Source organism: Clupea harengus, chromosome 4 (assembly GCF_900700415.2).
Source record: "Clupea harengus chromosome 4, Ch_v2.0.2, whole genome shotgun sequence".
Taxonomy (NCBI): Eukaryota; Metazoa; Chordata; class Actinopteri; order Clupeiformes; family Clupeidae; genus Clupea; species Clupea harengus.
Genome location: NC_045155.1, coordinates 18,768,313 through 18,785,057, shown reverse-complemented (window position 1 = coordinate 18,785,057; position 16,745 = coordinate 18,768,313). Strand labels below are relative to the sequence as shown.

The following is a 16,745-nucleotide window of genomic DNA, read 5'->3' as shown; positions in this document are numbered from 1 at the left end:
TCCTTCAGCCGGCCCAACGGCGAATTCAACGCGAAGGGACTTTTCCTGTCCACTATTGGGCAGGGCGATGCATCGACGTACGGCTTCCGTGTTTCTGCTCCCGGTCGATCTTGTCCTTTCTTGAGATTCCGATCGATGGACCAAACTGTTAGGGAATTATTTCACCCTTTGTATAAGGACTGTATTAAACCTCAGTATTAAGACACACACAACCAAGAATAAAATCAAGTAACAGACATTTACTCTGGCCCAGAGGAGAGTAGTGGTTTCAGAACGCTGTCCCCACATAGTCTACCCCTTGAGTAACTTGCCTGACCATTTATTAAGAGAATCTCACAGAACAAAGACAATGACACACCCATGGCTGTGTCTTCCCGTGCCTGGTTCCAAAAGATAAGAATGTTTACCTAAGACCCCCAAAAACCCTGACTATGGGTCTTAGAACAATAAATCAGTCTTAACCTAAACATTTCATGACACGTCTGAATTCCTCTCTGCTCTTCTCACAGTTTCAAACTTCCTTTCACACAGACTAAGAACAAAGAAACTAAGAAATAAACTAATATCAACCTACAACACATATCATGATAATAATTAAAAAGAAACATTTCTTTCACAAAAGTGCACATTTCAGGTAAACAAGGACTCAGCCTATAGTGCAGGTAAACCATGGCTTAATATTTCCTTTTTTTCAAGTTTGCTGGGAACATAGCAGTCAGGCCTCTTATTTCAGAAACAATGAACCTTAACAGTTATGTTACCAATAAAAGGTAAGCCTACTACTTTGCTTTCAGCCAGCTGCCTGTTGACATTTTCAGACAACAGTGAAGCTCGCTTCTTTTGCACAACACAACTTTTAAAAGTAAACTTTCCATTCAGAAGCTTTTTATCATCCATTTCGCCGTATCGTGCTCACCATTCAGTCAAACCGTAATGTTAGCCTACTACACAGTTTGCAAGGCCAAAAATAACGTTAATCAAAAAAATGAAATAAAAATAAAAAATAAATTTAAAAAAAATCGCGTTAATCTCGCGATAAAAATATTAACGGCGTTAAAATGGGTTTGCGTTAACGCCGTTAATAACGCGTTAAACTGACAGCACTAAAAAACACATTTGCAATGAGCAGGCTGGATATTAACTGCTTTATTTATCAACTGAAGTTACAACACAACACTGACAATCTTTGTTTTCAGATAATTTGACAGTTGTTTTGAGGCCCCCATGTTGCCACTCTTCAGAGGAGAATCAAGGAGAAGCATATCTTGCAATTGGCTACCTTAGATAGTTTTTCTAATGATTGAATGCACCTGTGAGGGACCGAACAGTCACCCCACGTTGTTTTGGGAGGTTGCGACTGGACTGGGTGGTGTTGTTGGGAAGAAGGGTGCAGGAGATGGTTGCTTGTATATCAAAATATATTCTCATTTATTTACCTAGGGGGATTCTTTTGTATCCACCCCGAAACAGGTCTATACAATAAACAAACAAATATTTACAAACACAAAAGATGGCCGCACTCAAAGTGCTACAGACATAAGGGAGAACTAGGCAGATCCTTGAGCATGCTAGGCACAGATTCACAGGTTCAGAAAGAACATCTTTACAGCACAAGTTCAGAAGGAACATCTTTACAGCACAGGTTCACTAGGAACATCTTTACAGCACAGGTTCAGAAGGAACATCTTTACAGCACAGGTTCAGAAGGAACATCTTTACAGCCAAAGTTCAGAAGGAACATCTTTACAGCACAAGTTCAGAAGGAACATCTTTACAGCACAAGTTCAGAAGGAACATCTCTAAAGCCCTAACAGTATCCACACAGCTAGATACTAAATCCACTTCACCTCACAGCAGGTAAGTGTTCTTAAACGCAAACGCCTTTCCCAGTCTCTCATGCCTTCTTGCAAGGTTCTCCCATGGCCATCTCAAGTGGTAAGAAAAAAGTCTCTCCTCATGCACATGAGGCGCCTTTTTAAATAGGGCCGCTAGCTGAGTTCAATTGAGCCACTTTGGTCTTCCGGGTCCAGCCACTATGGTGGGGGAAGCCCGGATCGAACCATTGTGGCGGGGTAGTCCACCCCACACCAGGGCCAAACTCCTGATGAGACAGTGAGAAGGGGAAGAAATTTCACCTTCTCACAGCACCTTTCTATGGAATTGATTGGAACACATAGTAGCTAGCTAGCCTCGCTGCTAATAAGTATAACGTTAGCATGCTGATATGAATAGACCCATTATAGTCAGGTGGCTTATTGCTCAATTGACTTGTTAACCGAACTTTTACGAAGTCATACAACTAAACACACAAGTGACTTGTTAACCTATGTCTACATTGACTCGGTTAGTTGTTCATGTGGTACACGAATGTTGCAGAGTATTGTAGGTCTTAACTGAAGCTAACGCTTAGACCAACAATCCATTGGAACACATAGTAGCTAGCTAGCCTCGCTGCTAATAAGTATAACGTCAGCATGCTGATATGAATAGACCCATTATAGTAAGGTATACTATATGTTAACCGAACAATGACTTGTTAACCGAACTTTTACGAAGTCATACAACTAAACACACAAGTGACTTGTTAACCGAACTTTTACGAAGCTATATGACCAAACACAAAGCTAGCACTGTTAATTCCGCTATAGCTAGCCAGGTCAATTAGCTCGCCTAAGATACTGCAATTTAAGCTAACCAATTACCTCATTTCCCCCAAAATCCATCGATTACGTGTGTTTGTGATGTGTAACATATATCCTTAATCAGTCATTCAAGTTATTAATGTTTATTTACCGCTAGCGATTACACGACACAAGGGTAATTCAATCGCTATTAATGTTGAACTTGAACTTCAACAACGTCACACAACATTAAAAGTCAGGCATCGGCATGGTTCCTAAAGAATAAATCAAAGGTCCTTTTCCATTTCTGTTGACAAGTTTTATCCAACCAGAGACCGGAGTAAAGTGACGATATCCGGTTTCAATACGCAGTCCTTAGGAAATGCGTTTTCCCCGCCGACAGCCGATAACTAACATAAGCGCAAACGTACTCATGTAGGCTAATGTGTCACCTTTAACATTAATATTAATATTTAGAAACACGTTGCAGTGTTAAAACGAGTCGTAGAAGTTAAAATAGACAAATATCTGTCTGGAAAACCGTTCTTTTGGTTAAGCTAATACATAACGTTAATCTATAAATAGACTTAGGATATCGTTTTTTTTAACAAACTGGCCGATAACCAACATAATGACGACATTCAAGAGAGCTCGAGGATATTATGCACGCGAGTTGAGCCTAGTTGCGAGCTGTCAGAATGTTGGAAATCTCTCTTCATTGGGCAGACATTCTGCAACTTTACCCAATCCGACTGAATTAGTGGAGATAAAAGTTAAAATGTAATAAAAGTTTTCATGTATGAATTTATTGTATATCAGGTATATGTTGATGAAGGGGCTTATTTCACAGAAAACAGCCTTGCTTTACTGCTCCACCATCACTCCCTCTCCCTCCCTCTCTCGATATTAGCATAGTAATAAAACTTGTTTTCTAGCAATATTATGCTATATAATGAGCGTCTGTGATCGACAGTGACTGGGATTTGAATTGGCGGCACCTAGGAACACCGGTGAAGTGTGCGAGAGGCCATAGCATATCAACATAGCATTAATCGGTCAGTTAGCAGAATGTTTCAAACAGGCCAAAATAGATTATTGTAAGAGACATGGCAAAATCTATTCACTGTATGTACTACTTACTATGAACACTAATGTGACTCTCACCTCAGACATTGTAATGCAAGTGAGTAAATAGGGCTAGCCAGACAGTTCATGAGAAGAGTATGTATGTTGAAGCAGTACACTACAGTTTCAAATGTTTCAATGAATGACTAATTCATAATGATGAGATATTAAGCAAACCAGGCAACGAGTACAACTCAAGATGGCCGTTCTGATAATGGGCGCAGACGGTCAGATGAATGAGTAGAAGGATACCTTGTTAATGTCTCCTAAAATTGCAGTGTCTTCTTCAAGAAAGTCAGTGTTTTTAAATGCAGAAGCAAAACCAAACAACTCATCCAAACATTATTCACAATGTGCAATAATTGTATATATTCCTTCACAGCACAAGTTGAAATGACCATGTTCACAGCTTTGTCATGTCTTATGCGTGTACAAATCCTGAAAAATGCGGTCCTACCATCAGCCTTTGACTCTTGCACCAAGCAGACAAGAACTGTAATGACTAAACACAAAAAGAGAGAATTATCCATTTGAATCCATAAATGGCATGACAAAGAAGTTGTCTCACCTTGCGTCTTTTTTCCCCGCACTAGCAACTGCTATTGGATGACTTACATAAAGAAATACATACATTGTGTAAAAAAACAGAATAATTTTAAGCTGCTTATATCTCAACCTCCACAGTTCTTCACATCTCTTCTCTCCACAAGCTTGTCTCTTCTCTGAACTACCACACCTCCTTTCTCAACAAGCTCTGAGGCACAACACCACATATGGTATGTTACCTACTGCATGTGTCAACAATCAGCAACCTCTCTGAGCAAAAGTTCCAGAGTTGTATGGTACAGTGCCATTGTCATGTAGACCTTCTTGGCAGTTTGCTACATATCAACATCTAGAGTAGCCACACCTAAAAGGTTACCCAGGTCATACTTCTGCACACTACTTCCTTTCTGAATATTCATCAAAATATGCTTGCAATGCTTTTACCTGCTATAAAGAGTTCTTCATGACGAGCCATGTTGTGCCCTGTAACCTTGCGGCATTGCATTTCACTGATCAGAAATATCAAGAGATATGAATTCTCCTTTGTATGAGCCAGCTGGTCAAACCAAATGTGAGGGTTGCAGGTTCAAAATGCATTTGGCACAAACCATGTATCATGTCTCAGATAATATCATCTGGTCTTTGCTGAATGCACAGTTTTCATTTTTGAGAGTCAGAGACTTAAAGTTCTGTAGAAGTTTAACAGTTGAGTGTGGCCAAAGTGTTCTTCCTGTTAGTAACTGCCTCAACACCATGAAGAATAATGTTTGCACAAAGCTGACGTTGTAAACTTAAACCTTTTAAACTAAGTTCCTAGATTTTCATGTTAATCTCTATAGGATTATTATAAACAAAATAAATATTGTGTTTATTACCATACAAAAATTCTGTGAAATTATGGGACCAATTACTTCCATGATAACAGAAAAGCACTTGAGTTCAAAACAGGAAAAAGTGGCATGGGCTTTCATGTCATCTAATGTTAGTGAGATGGTTAAGTAATGCCTGTACTTGTGTTTGTAATATGTATGCAGTATCTTTAGTGGTTGTAACATTTTATTGTCGGGAGTTTACAATTACAGCCATAATCAATATCAAGATTTATGTGCACTCTTTGGATGTTACAGAAAATAAACACTGTCAGTAAACTGAGTCAACTCTGCACACATTTACTCACTGTACCTGTTAAGTCTCGACTTTTATGTCCTGTCTTCATACAGACAAAAATGGCCTAAGTAACCCAAACAGCAGTCATGTCATGACATTTGAATACACCTTTACAAACATAGTTTGTTGACGCTTGCTCACCATGTGGATTCTGGGGTCATGGCTCTCATGCTGTACCTACTGAGACACTGTAAGATAAAGAACAGATACACCCTCTTTCTGTGTTAAAGCATCCATCTTACTCAGGTTCTTCTTGTGGGTTTTGTTTGACTGCAGTGCTCATGCACTAAACACGCACTTGTCTTCTTCCTTAGCATGCAAGGTGAACATAGCAGCCTGACAAAGACAGGCAGACCCTGTGCACATTGAAATAAAATTGTGCAAGCTACACAATTTAACCTAGACACTGCATTCATTTTCAAACACTCAAATTCTGTGATGTTCTGTTAATGAGATAAACCACCAATTTGAATGATAGTATTGACCCCTGACCCCTGTTCCTAATGGGGGTTTAGTTCCTTCAAGGGGACGGCACCACTATTTGAAGCCAGCAGATATGTACTCTTCCTCCCACCTCTGATGAGGAGTATGTTTTTGTGTGTGTATGTATGTGTGTGTGTGTGTGTATGTGTGTGTGTTAGTTTTGCTTCTCAAGTTATGGTATTATGAACAAATGGCCTTGTAGCTCCTTCAGAGAAGCACAGCAGGGTCTGGTGTCATTTTCAGACTCTCAGCCACGTCGAGGCCCATTCAATGGGAGAGGTCACATTCCCACAGTTTAGAATCGGCCAATGTATCCTACTGCCAATGGGTGATGGCAATGCTGCTTTTAGACTGGCCTCTAACCTGAAAACTGCCTGGCTTGGTAGTACCTGCCAGGGGTATGGTGTTTCTGCCTATGCAAATTAGGACATATTCAATAAGTGTGGAGCTCATGTGCATATTCAAATTAATTTCTAAAGAAACTTGTAATACAAAAAAAGTTACTTTTCATGTATACTTTTACTATGTAAAGTTTTATTGTGGTAGGAGTAAAGGAAACAATTAAGAGTATTTGGGTGTATTTTGGGCATATTCGATTAGTGTATAGCTCATTTGCGTATCAAAATTCATTTTCAAAGAAACTTGTAATACAAAAAAATGTACTTTTCATGGGTACGTTCATTGAGTAAAGGAAAAAAAATACATTTTTGGGGTGTATTGTTTATTATTAGCACACATCTCGAATTGATGAGAATTAAACATATTTCCTCAACTAGGATTTCTTAGGACTTTTAGTATGTTGTTCTGGACACCTCATAGAAATGTCCTATGCTGAATTTTTTTTTTTTACAATTAGTTCTATTTTTGGCTCCAAAATGAGTTACTTTGCCTGGACTATAAGTAATGCCTGTACTACATTTACAGCAATAATCAATATTAAGATTTATGTGCACTCTTTGGTCATTACAGAAAATAAACACTGTCAGTAAACACACTGTAAAATTTGACAAGTTGATCTTACTTAAAGGATTCAAGGAAACCGGTTGCCTTGAACAAGTTAAGTTAATTTAACTAGAATTTTCAAGTTAGGTTTACTGTATGTCTACTATTTATGTTTACTTAAAAAAAAGTTGTATTAACTCAATTTATTTGAGTTTATCCTACATCAAAATGTAAGTAAATATTAGTTTTAATTTCTAAGTGTTAGCTACTCATACAACCCAAGTTAATGTGACTTCACTAAATAGTCCTGTTTACTTAAAGGAATTAAGGAAACCGATTGCCTTAGAAAAATTAAGTAAACACAACAAAGAATTATCAGTCAGCCGTATTACTTTTTATTTTCTCATAGTATAACAATTTGTGGAAGCACATACAATTTTGGCAAAACAAAACATTCACTCTTAAGGCGACATTAATTGTGACATGTACTGTAACTGGCCATTCTGGCTTAATATATATTACGTGGAAGTACAAAAAAATTCAGTGTGTTCAAGCAACTCAAAACAACCTGCAAAAGGGCATTTTTCAAAATTGTGGAAGCACATATATATACAATTTTGGCAAACAAAACATTCACTCTTAAGGCGACATTAATTGTGACACATAACTGGCCATTCTGGCTTAATATATACGTGAAAGTACAACAATTCAGTGTGTTCAAGCAACTCAAAACAACCTGCAAAAGGGCATTTTTCAAAATTGTGGAAGCACATACATACAATATTGGCAAACAAAACATTCACTCTTGACCCGACATTAATTGTGACACATAACTCTGGCTTACGTGAAAGTACAACAATTCAGTGTGTTCAAGCAACTCAGAACAACCTACTGCAAAAGGGCATTTTTTAAGCTCTGGAGTTTTGGCCTAAGGTTCCCTACACCCAGATCCAGCATGACCCTCTGAATGAAGTCAAAAGTGTTCTTCAATCTTCTGGGATAGTCCAAATGAAGGTTGTAGATAAGTCCAAAAGTCAAGCAAATAGCTTCAGTATGATTTTGAAGGTCATCCATTACGATGTTACCTTCCAGTATGATAGCAATGCTGGATGGCTCAAGGTGCAGGACATTTTGACTTGGTTGTGGGCTGTCTTCGGGTATGACGGTTAATACCCCAACAGGAATCTCGGTGAAATCCGTGATGGAATCTGAATCCTGCAGACAAAAGGAAGGTTATAAATAGGAGTTTATCCTTGCTGTTGAAAAAGGCCTTCATGACTTAACTGTGTAAAAACATTATAAGATTTTATGTAATACTTACAAAACAAACTTTGAAAAAAATCACTCCCATCATCCCCAAGAAAAACTGCAAGACAGCGTAGGACAGCTGTCCGCCTTGCCACAACATCATGGGTCTGCAAATGAGGGGAAAACCAATCAAGAAAAGAAACTGAAAACAATTATTAGGGAAAAACACATGGGCACTGATAATATATAGATAGCTTTGTTATCAACAAATCCCATTGCCAAAAAAAAGTAATTTGATGTGCTTAATAGTTGGTGTTTTACTGTTTTTGTTTTTTAAAAGAGGAAACATATTACACAGCACAACAACTAATTAATATGCTTTCAATAGTTTTAAAGTTCATGTTTGGAATTTGTTGATGATGATGACAGAAAATACAACAAACCTTAACCTTAAAGGAAAAGTTTCTTCAGAAAGACTTCTGATAAAGAGGGAACTGGACCGCCATCGTAAAAAGTAAAGACTTTACCCATTCTTAAAATTGCTTACCTTCATTTCAGCTTGAGTAAGGAGCTCTGCAAGTGTCCTGCCAATAACACCCTTCTTGGACTTAAAGATCTTGAGAAATCGAGGGATGACGGTCCAAGGACTCAAAAAAGTTCAAGATTTTTACTTGCCACCCTAGTGAACTCTGCAAAAACCTTTAAGAAGAGAACACAAAACAAACACAGCAATACATTGAGATGACCACAATATTTTGATAGAGACAACATGCTTGTTTATCTGATCTGTATGTTTTATTTCACCGAAATTGAATACATTTATTAATATACCTGCTGTTTTCTGAAAAGCGCTGGCCAGCGTTCCAACATGCGTTTCACAGGAGGCTGCTCTTCGACGATTTCTTTGCGTCTCAGTGAGAAGGTCTGGTTCATCAGCTGATTCACAAGTGCTGCATTTGGTGTCCTTTTCTTCATTTCATCTTCAAGCAACTGTCTGTTGTTTTCCAATGCGGATGCATCCTGTGCTCTTTATCTTTAACCTGCAAAAAAAGAAGGAGGTCTCAAAAGTCCACTCAAAGCCATTTCTTTTTTAAATGCAAACTTTCATTGCTCACAAAATTTACATTTTCGAGGCAAAGCATGCGTCAGCCAATTAAATTGCCTTTCATGCATAACTGACAGCACAGGCGCTAGCCAATCAGATCTTGTGTTCAAGCTCAGTCTAAAGCGCGCGAATATATATAAAAAAGATGGCGGACCAAACTGGGTAGATGGTCGTATTTGTACCTAAAAGTTGTTTGTTTGACTTTTTTGCTCAGATTTTTTAAAAGTTACTGAGAAATAGACACTGTACAATGTAAAAAACCCATTATTGTAACTGAAAAATACTTCTGATAGGATTTGCGACGTGGGTAAACTGCTTGCTAGCTGCATGATTGGTTTGGTGACCTGTCAATCTCACTATAACGTCTCCGTTATCAACACAACCCCATGCGCCAGACTCCTCCCACCTCAACCGTTGATCCAACGCATCCCAACACATGTAGTATGAGCTAGCCGTTAGCCTGCATGACATGCTCGCCTGCCATTAGAAATGTATTCATAAATATATATAAGCGCATCAAGCATCCAAAGTATATAAAGAATGATTATCACGATAAGTGATAAATTGACATTTTTATCAGTCACAAAGCTTTTGCTGTCACTTTCAAACCGTTTTCCATAATGCCCTAAAATCATGTCTCTGATGTAAGGTTGCGGTGAGCACATGGAGTCCAATTTTAAACAGAGTTGAGTGTTAGCCTGCATGACGTGCTCGAGTGCCATAAATATATATATACGGGAATTGAATTACTACCACCAACTTGGGTTAATAAAAAAACAGGTCAAGACATTTGGGTGGCGGGGGCGATTCAATTATGTTTTAGGAGGTCTTTACATCATGTGCAGGCTATGTTCTTCTGTGGCTAACTTTGACTATAAGCAAGCTAACATCAGTTCATTTCTGCATTAGCTTGTCTTAGTTTTAACTTAATTACCGGGTGTTACCGCTATAAACAGAAAGTACGGCTTCCTAAAAACAGTTTCGAGGAATGAACCCACAGCTAATATATGAAAATAAGCATTTAAGTTGAATACTTACTATGAGACAGAGTTCTGCTTCGCACATGTATAGCGTTAAACTTTCTCCAACTCTCTTCAATCTGATTCTCCTGCCTCTCTCGTATGCGCATGCGCAGTTAAGAGCTATTTAGCACTGAAGCGCTGTGAGTGCGGTTTACTCATGTTCATTGAGTTTTTGAGCTTTTGCATACAAAATGAATACATTACTTAAATAATTTGAGCTAAATCACTGGGATAGCATTACACAAGTAAAGAATACTAAAATGATTTAAGTTAGTAGTCGTGTTACCTTTTACAGTGCAGAGTCAACATGGCACGTGGTCTCTGCACACATTTACTCACTGTACCTATATATGCAGAATTTTACAAGATTGCAATGCTTAATTTATGTGAAAAATTAATTCCGTCCACTATAGAATGTGATCCACTTGGCAGCATTGCATTTCACTGAAATATCAGAAACTGAAATATCAGAAATATCAAGAGATATGAATTCTCCTTTGAATGAGCCAGCTGTTCAAACCAAATGTAAGGGTTGCAGGTTCAAAATGCATTTGGCGGGGTTCCGGTTGGTGAGCAGAATGGAGTAGTCGTGTATCGTCAGGCTCCTGCGACACAGTTTCCGTTTTGACCATAAGTCAATATAAATTATCTCAACTTAGTTACAACTAAACACCAAACGGCACCCAAACAAGTTTTTTTGCCCAACATGTCGTCCAGACCAAGCAAGCCGTCGAAAAAGTCAGAACAAGCGGCCCCAGCTGACACTGCTATCGACAATGCTACGTTAGCAAACATGCTAGTGGAGCTAAGAGCAGACCTGCTAACCAAACCTGACTCACTCGCTGTACGATTTGAAAACAAGCTGGCGACCATTGACACAAAGCTAGATGGGATACAATCCACGGTAACCAACCATGAACAGCGAATCTCTGATTTGGAATCTGGGCTGAACCATCTGCAGTTCTTGGAAGCAAAGGTAACCTCTATGGCTGAAAATAATGCTAAGCTGAAAGCCAAGCTAACTGACCTGGAGGGGAGAAGCAGACGGTGCAACGTACGTCTCATTGGTGTGCCTGAAGCAGTCGAGGGTTCATGGCCAACGTCTTTTTTCTCTAGTTTTCTGGTGGATGTGTTGGGGAAAGATGTGCTTCCTTCGCCCCCAGAGCTCGATAGAGCTCATCGCACACTCAAACCCAAACCAGCAGAGGGGGAAAAACCTAGAGCTGTGATCATCTGTTTTCACAAGTTTCAGACCAAAGACGTTGTCATTCGCGCTGCCCGTAAAAAAAGAGGCAAACTTAAATATGACGGCAAGCCAGTCTATATATATGAGGATTACTGTCCTGAAGTGCTGGGCCAGCGTTTGGAGTATAAAGAAGGCATGCGCCAGCTCTACATTCTCAAACTCCAGCCTTCACTGTTGTACCCAGCGCGGCTGTTTATCAAGGCTGAAGACGGCAGCAGACGGCGTCTCACGTCAGTGAAAGAGGCACAGCATCTTTTGGCCGCATACCAGAAGCGTTAGAAGACTGATGCAAGTTAAAGACGGTTGAGGTGTCAATAGCTTATCCTAATCACATGTCATTGAATGGAGCAGGTATACAATTGCATTTTGTTAACAGAACAAATATGGCTGTTTGTGTGTTAGTGTTAAAAGATGCCAAAGTTATTTGTAGTGGTATACAAAATAAGTTGGGCTCACTGTTTTATTTTCACCCCCTCTGGGTGGAACTGTTACATTGTACTGCTTGAGCCTATGTTGTTATCACACCTGTTGAGCCCTTATGGTTGAAACAGTTATGCAAATTGACTTAATTTTTTTTTACCACTTAGACTACTGTGTGGCAGGGTGGGAGATTAGAGGAAAGTAACCCCGGGAGAATTTTGCTAAGTGAACATGGCACTTTCGTGCACGGGTTGTGGGTATTTGTGGGGTCGGTGGGTGTGGGGTGGGGAAGTGGGGGGCACTGTGAATGTGGGTGGGGGCTGGGGAGGGGGGCGGGGTTTTGCACTTTGTCTCTCTTATTGTTTCTTTCTTTCCCTTTTTTCTTTTACTTTTCTCTTCCTTTTTCTTTTCATCTCTCCTTTCTCATTCTTCTCAGATATAACCAGATATTTCACTATGCTATACAAGATAATCCATCACTTAGGCCTGTATGGAAAGTAAAAAACTATGAATAACATTCGTTTTATATCATGGAACGTCAAGGGGGCAAATCAGGCTACCAAAAAAAAAAAAGATCATGTCTCATCTTCAAGATTTGAGAGGTGATGTAGTTTTCTTGCAGGAGACACACTTGCGCAGTGACGAGGTCTTGCGCATTAAAAGGGGTAGGTTCAGCCATCTATATCATTCAAGGTTTAATGCGAGGGCCAGGGATGCTGCCATTTTGATTCCAAGCAACATTCCATTTGAACCAGAAAAAGTTGTAGCTGACCCAGCTGGTAGATTTGTTATTGTGACGGGAAGGCTGTGCAGCACTCAAGTTATCTTAGCTAGTGTCTATGCGCCAAACTGGGATGATGAACAATTCATATCCGATTGTAGTGAGGGCAGTAGAGGGGAAGATGGTTATACCCCAAATTATAGTCCGACTACGCCACCCCAGGGAAAGCTTACACCCGTAAGCCCCAGGGAATACTTCAAAGTAATTGTCAGTATACTGTTTATTATACTATTCATTTCAGTGTACACACCAAGGCAAAAAACAGGTTCGAAATGCACGAGGCGACAGACGGGATTCCAGTTCAAGAATGTTTATTAATAACTGAGGGAAGGGAGATTGGGAGTGAAGAGGTTGATTATGAAATAACCTGCAACGAGACTGACACGTTAGCAAGATACAAAAATATATTTATTGAATATCAGTTATGCCAGTAGAGCTAAAACAGGGAAACTATTAGACTAGAGTCTAGGCAGTGCTAAATAGGACTTACCTGAGGGAGGCAGACTAGCAGACGGCGTGCTCTTGGATCCACACTGCTCACACGTGCACACACACACACACACACACACACACACACACACTCAAAGAAGTGATTGTAAGGTGAACTATTACACGGCAAGCAACCCACAGCACACTGCACACACAGCACAACACGGCACACCCACAGCACAGCACACTAACCAGCTTGATACACCCGCATGCAGTGACAGGGGCCCACCACCAGGTGCCTCCCTCTGGGAGCACCTAGCAACTGCTTAATAAATAAAACTAAAACAATTATTGCACCAGGAGATACCAACAGTCCATCATAAGCACTCCGACAATAATAGCAATCACTCATAGAGATTAACTACAGACCAGAACAAATAACAAACATGCACCAGGACAGCTACAACGCCACCAGCCTTATCCACAGTTACATGCAAACAGAAAACACAAGACAGAAGCATTACACCATTGGAGAGCTTGACAAAGAGATAGTACAATACCACGGTTTCAAGACAAAAGAAAATGACAAACAAAGAAAACGAAATAAGTCAGACAGGCATGCACCACAAGTGTGGTATAGCTTGTGAACATGCCAGATCATACTACTACTATCTGGCCCAAACAAAACAGCAGCACCTTTGTTCTCAAGCCCTTCAGCACGGTCACGGAGTCTCACTGGTTAAGCAGATGGAACGGCGAGGTGAGCGGCGAAGTACGGTTCCTCACTATAAACATATGCGCTAATTAGAGCCAGTATGAAAGCTACGCATTTTCCAGCGTTGATGTAATAGGCAGAGAAGACATACCTGAACATGCAGGGACAAGGACATACCCAAGGCAAGCACCAGAAGGAAGGCTGAGTACAGCGCTACAAAACAAACACGAAAAGGTAAGCCCAAAAGTAATAAGCAAAAGTTATGCCACTCGCCAGCGAGCAAACACCTACCCGGCTAATCAGGAACTCGCCTCAAAAGGAGAAGGGGTGTGGTTACAGACACCGTAATGAACGCACACAATGTCTGGTCCTTTTATTTACACCTAGGTGGAGGCTACCAATGACTAGGCTGATGCTATTTGGGTAGATTGAGAGTAACAGCAGGGAGTGTAGGTGTAACGACATCACCCTACCACACAAGCTTTTCAATTCTATTCCCAACATTGAAACATACCACATCATTGTTGGGGGGTGATGGAGATAATTTCCAAATACTGTTAATGACTTAAGAATATAATAATCAAGTGCCTTGTATTATTAATGACCTTATATGAATCATGTACTTATGTAAGCAGGAACATGGCTTTTCTGTGTTTCTGCGTGTGTGTAACTTAGAATATTAGGTGCCACTTAGTCTGCACATGTACAAGAGCATGTTTAGACCAGAAGTGATAAGAAGGGTCGAACTGGGCTTCTTCCGACCTTGCAAAACTTCCATCCTTGCCTCGGACGTGAGAAATCCACCACGTGATTATCCCTGCTGAACGCTCAACTTCTGTCTATATAAACCTTGTGCGATGTGTTTATCATTGCTTCACTTTCAGCCTTGTGCTGGGAATGACCCCGATTGCAATTGTTGTTTGTCTAATAAATATACTTATATGTAGCTCCGGAGTCCTGAGGTAACTAGGGTGAATTTTCACCTATCATATTTGGGGGCTCGTGACCGGGATTCCAACAACCTCAACGGCTCTCCACGCTGGGCTAATCATCAGGACCTGAACCTCAACCTCCTCACAAAACGAGAGAGATGGAGGACCTCTGGTCGGGCTCGGGTTGACTCAGCATTGCGATCTCAAGAACAAACTATGAGAGTCTGAAAATAGAAACATAACTAACCCTAGTGTGAAGAATAAGATAAAGGTAATTTAAAAGGTTTCAAGAGCAGTTATTATTAGAGGTATTAAGAGAAATACATAAAATAACTTACAAATGGGAAAAAGTGCGTCAAAAGCAGAAGACGCACATGATAATAGCAATAAGAGGTGGTTTAAAATGTCTACAACAAGAAGAAAATTGTAACACTGATTTGAAAATGTTTTTACATTATTAGTTGCACCAAACAGAGCAAAGCTAACGTTAATGGTGGCAAGAAAGCCAATGATTTTTTGTTTTGTTTTGTTTTGTGTGACTGATTACTCGAATTAGATGCCCAGAACAGTAAGGTTGTAAGAAGAAAGAGAAATCTAAAAGCAAGTCTAAAAGAGTCTGAAACAGGAGAGATATTTAAAAATACAGAGTATGATTCAAAAACATGCCCTACAAACGTATTAGGAAGAGATGTGATGTGGGTTGGGCATTAGAATTGTTCCAACAATACATGGGTTTTAGAATAAATTAAACAATGATGTCCCAAAATATTATTATGTATAGAATATACACTGTTAAGCCCAAAAAAGATGTTAAGAGAAATGTAAGCCTGTCACACTAACTACATTAACCTAGACTGATACATTGGACTAAGACAGGATGGGTGGGGGCTGAGTGCTGGCTCAAAAGACTGTATTCTCACAAGCCATGAGCTCAAACTTAGCTACAGTTCGAGGGACAGTCAATTGTTGTTGAACATCTAGTGCTGTTCCTCCAGATAAGAAGACCTGTAAAAAACATACCCTGGCGTTGTTAAGATTTTTTGCAGAAACAAGGCCACAACATTAGCAGCTGTGGTCCACTACAGTAAAGCTATCTTAAAAAGCACCTCAGCCACAGACAAAGAAATAAATTATGTATTTTCTGAGAATGACTAACTTCTGTAGATAATGGATTCTAACCACGCGTTAGAAACACAAATGTTGCAGAGTTTACTTTATTCTCAGCCCTGGTCAGCAGGAGATATTATTAAAAGGCCTGAAGATGGAAAGCAGGCATTTGAACAGATAAAACAACTGTTGGTCAGTTCTGCTGTCCTAGCACATCCATGACATGACAAAGCCATTCGTACAAACTGTAGACTGTAAAAAAAGGTTATATAACATCTGTGTTGATGCATAAGTGGGGACTTAAAGTTGATACCAGTGGCATACTAGTCAACACGGCTAGATCCAGTAGCCCAAGCAATGTCTGAATGTTTACAAGCAGTAGTGGCTGCAGCCTTGGCGGTGCAGGCCTCTGCTCCTATTGTACTAAACAGACACTTACAGTGAAAGTTCCACATGCTTATTTTTATTTATTTGCTCATTCAGCCTCATATCAATATCGAGCGCTGCGTGACATTTAACCCAGTTACACTTTTACTTACGGCAGAGGACAGATAAAAACTATGGCAGCCAGAGCTGACCTACAAGATATGCCTTTTCCAAAAGCTGATTTAACTATTGTTTGTTGATGGTTCAAGCAAATAAACCTTGAACGCATAGCCACTACTTCCACACTAATCTGCCTAAGCAGCGGAACTAATTGAACTGATTGCGCACACATGCAAAGACCCGGTTTCATTGGGAAACCACAAAGCAGACAAGGCCACTAACCAGGCCGCACTACAACAACCATCTGACACATACACAATTGAAGAATTAGATCTCACAATACTAAAAGATATGCTGCAATATTGAGCCA

General features: G+C 39.9%; 1 long non-coding RNA gene across 2 annotated transcripts; it reads right to left on the bottom strand.

Moving 5' to 3' along the window:
- Positions 1 to 7,256: 7,256 nt before the first annotated feature.
- Positions 7,257 to 14,187, bottom strand: LOC116220322. Of its 2 annotated transcripts, XR_004163573.1 has the most exons (7): positions 14,142 to 14,187; positions 14,002 to 14,063; positions 13,197 to 13,920; positions 8,964 to 9,172; positions 8,680 to 8,831; positions 8,206 to 8,299; positions 7,257 to 8,099 (listed from the first exon to the last, which is right to left on the bottom strand). It is a non-coding gene; the product is annotated as an uncharacterized LOC116220322 (long non-coding RNA). The 2 variants fall into 2 exon arrangements; XR_004163572.2 differs by lacking the exons at positions 13,197 to 13,920; positions 14,002 to 14,063; positions 14,142 to 14,187 and adding an exon at positions 10,276 to 10,510.
- Between the last annotated feature and the right edge of the window lie 2,558 nt (positions 14,188 to 16,745).